Genomic DNA, 6857 nt, shown 5'->3' with positions numbered 1-6857 from the left:
TCCTTACAGTAATTGTAATTTCAATTTCTGTACAGTAATTGTAGATTTTGTTTTTGTACTACTGGTTTGTTTCACTTTGGCTACCAATTTACCAAGCTCTTACATTTGGTCTTTGGCTGGTTTTTGTCGTTGGGTACACAATATGTGGTCTATGTGCTTTCAAATTTAGTGTCATAGCATTCCTTCATGACAATTGCCACCGTTTTGGCGTTTTTCATAGATTAAAGCTCCAAGGATGTTGCAGTCTATATTCGCTGCAGTTGGTTATCTTTACCTGTACAAGCTCTCTCATGTACTCATTGGTGGCCATGCCGTGCAATGCGCAGTAGTATCCTTCTAGTTTTGTGTTTTGCCACTGCCCACTGCTAAGGTTAGGGAACTTGTGGCACTTCTATGGTTCAAGAGGATATCATTGAGGTTGACGTGGCAAAAACTAGCTGCTATTTTCTAATTTGACTGTATGACTTCTTGTGTTATGGCTCGTTAAGCCATATTGATCACCTCTCATACCTCCTCCTTGCCTTATGATGTTTTTAATTTACTTTGGGAAAAAGAAATACGTAAATAGAACATAGCATTCGTGCATGAAAAGAAGTGATTTATGTGGTTTAATTGAATTTGTTTTTTACGTACAATCTAATTATCGTGCTTTTTCAGGCTTTAAAAGTGTGATAAAGCTTGAATTAATGTTGTTCATGTGTCGGACACGTGTCTCAAGTGTGTCCGGAGCGTGTCCATGTGTCGGACATTGTTACATATATAATTACTTCTTCTTTTTTTTCCAATTTTGCACAGGTAAATAAGGAGATGCAGTTGCTTTTTGGAAGTTAACCAAGATGGAGTTGAAGACTTTTTGGTAGTTATTTTTGGAAGCTAACCAAGATGGAGTAAATGGAACACTTGTTTTGAGTTCTTTTTGGATATGAATGTTTTGTAGTTTCGGTAATGCTAAGTTTGAAGTGATTATTGTTAGAGGATGAATTTTTTGAAACGTTTTGAAGTTGGATGATGAATGTTGACTTAATGGATATTTGATATGAATTATATTTGGCTTCTTCGCAATTTAAATTTTGCTAAGTTGAATTATAAAATACAAAAAAATCTGAAATTTAATTTGTAAGCAGGTGAAAACAATATATGGAATAAATTGTATTGCTACTAAAGTCCTCTTTTTGGTGACAAAAGAGATTGTCACTGTTGTGTGTCTACTACAACAAAAGGTTATTGGTGACACACAATTGGCTGTCATGGTCGGTACTTTTAGTGACAATTTTTTGTCACAGAATAATCTCTCTTCCGTGACAACATGGTGTTGTCATTGTTACTATCTGTGACATAATTACTTTTGTCACAGAAAATCTGTCTTTCGTGACACCATATTGTTGTCATTGTTACTTTCGGTGACAACTATGTCACGGAAAATTTGTCTTCGGTGACACCAAATTTTTGTCACCGTTGACAACATTCCGTGACACCTACACAATTTTGTCACCCTTGACTTTCAGTGTCATGGATACAATGACACCTCTTCTTGTGTCACCAAAGATAATAGGTGACAAAATTTGGACATTTAGTGACATTTTTACATGTCACCGAATGTGTTTTTTGTTGTAGTAATGTGGTTGATTCTTCAAAAACTAGTCAAAGTGCATGCACATCAGGTTTAAATAGATACTAAAAACGAGGTTCTCTCTACTTATAGCCCACATCTTCTTAGTCCTGAGCTACTAATAAGATAAGAAAGTGAAAAAAAAAAAAAAAACACTTTAATACACTTTTCATTACACTTTCACATAATCGAATACATTTTATTGAAGTTTTACAATAGCCCACAGTTTATCGAGCCGATCATTGCAACATTTTCCTAAAGAGAAAGTAAAGCTTTGCGGCTTCATGCGACCATGAACGGGTACTACGCTGGGATAACGTGCTGATGGCTACCAGTACTACCAGCTAGCAACTGATCATGCTGATAACATCATGATGCATGGCTACAAAGTTATTCCACCCTCGACGTGGGGAATTCTAATGATGCCATTGTTGACAAAATTGAGCTCTTCTCCAATATAGTATTACTCCATTGTACGTTGTAAGGAATTAGAGTCCTTTTTTCCTTTGGCCGAATGTAATCAGATCAAAACAGCTCAGAGCACCCCCCAACCCATCAATCACGACCAAACAATTCTCCTTGTCCCTAACTCCATTTCTAAGCCTAGCTAGTATCATAGGTGCCTACATTTTTGTATCTATATATAAGCATGTAGTGCAGTCCGACTACAGGTGCAGATTTTGTACCAATTTGGTGTGTATGGCTCAAATTAACATCCGGAAACGTTTGATCAGAGTCCGTGTAGTTAGACTTTTTATTTTTAGTTCAAAACTCGCAGTTCACAATTTTGGTAAAAAAAAGCAGACGAATTTGATCAATCTTTTAAAGGTAATAATTGATTGAACGGATCGATTTTTTTTGTACAAAAGATTAAAAATTTATTCTCTACAAAAATGAACGTCTCATGTCATCTCCGTGAGACATGACGGGATCTGCATGCACACATGATCATTACCTTAGTTTACACACCCCATTGGTACCGATAGAAATATTGGCCTGTAGTGCGGATCACTAATTCGGAATCAAATTGTCAAAAAAATACAAAAAGTTTGTTAGGTTGATTTAATTTCAAAACTATGCTTAGTCTCCAAACCTCGCCTTCGAATAAGGTTGAAACACCTCAAACGTAGGGCTAGGTCGTTGATAGCATAATAACCGAAAAATTCGAGATCGTACCCACAAAGAATCAAAAATAGCTTAATCGGATTGTAGTTTGTAAAGATTTCGGCGTTTAAGACGGCCAACTTGGTTTTGCTTTGAAAGTGGAAATACTAAGGAAAAAGACTAGAAAAGAGCTTTATGAACTAAAAGAAGCAAGCCTAAGGATCATTCATCCCTTGACAAAGGCCGTTATCGGTTCTCAATTATAACTCAAACGAGAGTCACGACCGCGTGCTCACACCCAGAAGATTTAACTTTAACTTTAACGACTACGTTTATCCAAAAATGTGATTAAACGAAATTAAATCAACCTATTTTTCTAATGTATCTAACACGTAGGAGACCACAAACCCTCGGCATGTCGCTTGCCAAGACCGTTTGACTAAACGACATACTAAGGAGTTAACACCCCTCGCTTAGACCGAAATGGCTAGGTTAGCTTAATTCCGAAAATTATGATTTTAAGCCCGAAGGTTTAAGAACCAAATAACCACCAAAGTCATTGGGAAAGATTAGCCCAAGACTTAGCCAAAAGACTACTCAACCATAGCAAAAAGACTAGAAATCATGCTAGAAATGATAAACATATTTAACCAACGAAAGCGAAAATAAACTTGATACTAAGGAGAATCTAGTCCGTACAAGCAACTTTAATAAACGATAAATTAACAAACAAGAAAGATTTACGAGTGTTCTTGAAAGATTTAACTAAAAAGCTTGGAAGACATTAATGGAGTTCTCCTAGAGAGCAAGAAAGACAGGCCTAAATCTAACTAATGGCCATACATTCTATAAAAGGCATACAAGCCTATTTATAGGGCTTGCAAAATATTCCTTATGAAAGACCAAAAGGTCCTTAAAATATCTCAAAAACATTCTACAAGTGGAAACTTTCCATAAATGGAAGGTTAAAAAAGATTACAAAAATCTGCAGATTTTTCCAGGCTGTACCGGTACTGGAATGCCTCAATACCGGTACAAGGCCTTCAAACGGCTGAAAAAATTGAACTCTGGACACCATGTACCGGTACTGGGAGTTGGCCAGTACCGGTACAAGCTTGACAGATGTTTTGGGCAACTTCGCGGGCTCGCTCCGGACACTCCCGAACTCGGATTTAGGTGTTCTTTGGACCGTTAGAAAGCTTGTCGAGTCTACTTTCTAACCCAAGTGGTTTGGATCAAAAGTAGTTTGTACATCAAAAGTTATGACGATTCTACTCTCAGCTGATTGGAAGATGAATGGACTTAAGCACCAATTTTATGCATTATTGGGTGCTTATCAAACTACTTTTCTAAAAAAAATTCTTCGAAAGAACCCATTTTGAGGTGATAAAAAAAAGGAGTTAAGGAAAATAGTTTAATTTGCACTCCACTCTTTTTTCCAAAATTTGCTTTTTATTGCTCGTCTTATGTAAAATTGAAGAACAAAAGAACAATTTTAAAATACATTTAAGAAAGTCCAGTGCAAAAATCATTACCCTAAAAAAAAATTAAAAGAAATGTGAATCATTAAAATAAGCCATCATAATTATTTTGTGGTGCTTTATTGATCTTATTCATATATTCGAGAAAAGCGGCAGTGATTCAGGTGGTTGGAATTTTACTTTGGATTGCAGCCATACGAGCGAAAAAAGTATTCAAATTTGTAATAATTAGTAGGTTAAATGTATAGTAGTATGTCCTAGCATGTTGTCATAATTTTTTTTAAGGAAGTTCAATAGGTAGAGGCCACGTTTCATGGTCAAAAGATATTATTCTGTTGAACACTTCGACTCACCCAACACCCATTTGCATTCTGCTTGCTCAATTGGTGACATGACTTTAGGCGTGTGAGACTGGCAATAGGAATTAGTTTGAGGTATGCGCAAGTTGGCCCAGAACATCTTATATCAACAAAAAAAATTGTAATAATAAAATTGGTGACATGACTTATCTTCCTTTGGCATGTAAGAATGTTGAGGGAAGTCCATTTAGATTGTCAGACGGGTGATATATGAGTTTAACGAGCCAAGCAAGTGATTGACTAAATTCAGTTTGAAATCTTAATGAGTGTCAATAGTATATTCGAATTTAGCTTGTTTTTAGCCTATTCCAAATGAATTTTAATCAAGCCAAATATTTCTGGTCATTTTTAGTTCTAATTTGGCACAAAAGGTAACTTTGGTCTATTAATTTTCGGCATTATTCAAGCCAATTATTTGCATAAAATACAAAATCATGAATTAATCTATTAATCTAATAATCTGAATTAAGACCAACTTTCAGCGCTTTTTTTCCTTTCACAGTTTTTCCTTCCACAATTTTGTGGAAGTTTGTTTATCACATTTTTTAGTTCTGCTCAAGGGGGAAAAAAAAGAGTTGAAAAAGATTAATGGAAATCTAGAAGCTCTATTTTATGATTTCATCCCATTCAACTTGTAAGAGTAAGTCTGCCTATTGCGAGAAATTTTTGGGTGCCGGGTGGGCACCACGTGGTGTCTGCTCGACACATCCGGGCCGTCCATTTCGATTTTGGATGGCTCAGATTTAAAGAGAGAAAAATGAGAGAGAAAGAGGAGAGTGTTAGGGTGAGAACAGAGAGAGAATTTCAATTTGAACCGTCCAACACATTTTTGAACCGTATGGATGGACTGCTCGGACACCATGCAGGCACAGCCATGTGGTACCCACCTGGTACTCAATAATTTCTCGCCGCCCTTGCACATATTCACCGATATTGAATACACAATGCACATTCGTATGGCTCCTTAGCATTTTTTTTTAGGAAAAATTACTAAAATCACCCCAAGATTTCTATAAATAATAAATTACCCCCTTATGTTTTTGAAATTATAAAATATCCCTCTCATAACAAGTTAATCTTTTATATATCGCAATGTAACTGCTAGAAAATTCGATAGTCTTTTTGAATTTATCAAACCATAATTACGATGGACTACATTATTTGTTTGTAGCTTGTGAAAGGTTGTAAAGGCATGAAAATAGCCTTTCACAGGCAAAAAAAGGCAGGTTGATCCATTGTAACTAGGATTTGATTACTTCATATTTCCGTCAAATTTTCTAGCAACCATATTTCCGTCAAATATTCTAGCAACTACAGCACGACAAACGAGTAATTTGTTGTGAGATAGGGGGTGTTTACAATTTTCCAAACGTGGAGGCAATTTGTAATTTTGAAACCTTGGAGGTGATTTTGGTAATTCACCCCTTTTTTTTGTTTGAATTTAGAGATTGGGTTATGTTAAGTAGTCGGGAGTGGAACCCACACAATGGAAAAAACGGTGGGAATCATCATTAGGGATAGACAATGCCATCATTTGCACGTGTTCATATTGTCCCACAAATTCACTCCATCAGCAAAATTGCTCTGTGTATTAGTTGTCTCGAGTGACGTTCATGTGCTCATGTGGAAGCGCAAGCGCAAACATTGTTATATCTTTGAATTACAGCCCAAGCTATTGAAATTTGTAAGAGCGAACATTGAGAGTGTAGGTGCAAACTGTGCAATACGAGTATTGATTAGAGTGGAAGCACAAAATTAACGTTTTAAAGAATTATACGATTAAGGATCAATTCGTTCTTACTATCTCATGCACCTATATATGAATGTGATAATCACAAATGTATGCTACTAGTCTAGAAGTGAGTTCAAATATATTGTACTCAAAAATCTTTTGTACTGTAGATTCTTTCCCCCCTATTTTGGTATATTTTCGGTTATATTCAATAGATTATGGACAAAATTAACAAGGAAAATAATATTGGCACTCTAAAAAATTGATAGAGACACTCCAAATAACAAAGGAAAGTGACTTTGCAATTACATTGATTTTAAAATATCTGCATCAATTTTTGAAATGTCAATATCATTTTCTAATTAACAATACAAAAGAGTATCCATGTAGAGAGAGGAGAAGTCAGTCATCTTCACCCACTTAGGAGGTGTTTCTCAACTTCAAAAAAAGAAGGTTTTGAAAAAAGGAAGGTAATTTTAAGTCCAAAAATCATATGTTTATGCAAATAATTTTTCTATCAATATAGAACTTGTTTGATAGATTTCATTGAGATTTTTTATACGGTGCAAAAA

This window comes from Rhododendron vialii, chromosome 7a (assembly GCF_030253575.1).
Source record: "Rhododendron vialii isolate Sample 1 chromosome 7a, ASM3025357v1".
Classification (NCBI taxonomy): Eukaryota; Viridiplantae; Streptophyta; class Magnoliopsida; order Ericales; family Ericaceae; genus Rhododendron; species Rhododendron vialii.
Note: the sequence above shows the minus strand (reverse complement) of the source record.